Source organism: Orycteropus afer, unplaced genomic scaffold (assembly GCF_000298275.1).
Source record: "Orycteropus afer afer isolate SDZICR_OR568_19922 unplaced genomic scaffold, OryAfe1.0 scaffold00075, whole genome shotgun sequence".
NCBI lineage: Eukaryota > Metazoa > Chordata > Mammalia > Tubulidentata > Orycteropodidae > Orycteropus > Orycteropus afer.
Genome location: NW_006921662.1, coordinates 3,219,207 through 3,219,794, shown reverse-complemented (window position 1 = coordinate 3,219,794; position 588 = coordinate 3,219,207).

Below are 588 nucleotides of genomic sequence, written 5' to 3'. Positions count from 1 at the left end.
AGGAAAATTGGAAGTTGTCAAAAATGAATGGAATGCATAAAGATTGATATCCTCGGCATTAGTGAGCTGAAATGGACTGGTTTTGGCCACTCTGAATCAGGCAACCATGTGATCTACTATGCCAGGAATGACAGTTTGAAGAGGAATGGTGAAGCATTGATCATCACAAAGGATGTTTGAAGATCTGTTCTGAAGTACAATGCTGTCAGTGATAGGATAATATCCATACGCCTACAAGGAAGACCCATCAATATGACTATTACTCAAATTTATTTACCAACCACCAAAGCCAAAGATGAGGAAATTGAAGATTTTTATCAACTTCTGCAGTCTGAAATTGACCGAACACACAATCAGGATGTCTTAATTATCAGTGGTGACTGGAATGCAAAAGTTGGAAACAAAGAAGAATTACCAGTAGTTGGAAAATTTGGCCTTAGTGACAGAAATAATGCTGGAACTCACACGGTAGAATTTTGCAAGACCAATGACATGTTCATTGCAAACACCTTTTTTCAACAACACAAATGGTGGCTCTACAAGTGGACTTCACCAGATGGAACACACAGGAATCAGATTGACTACATC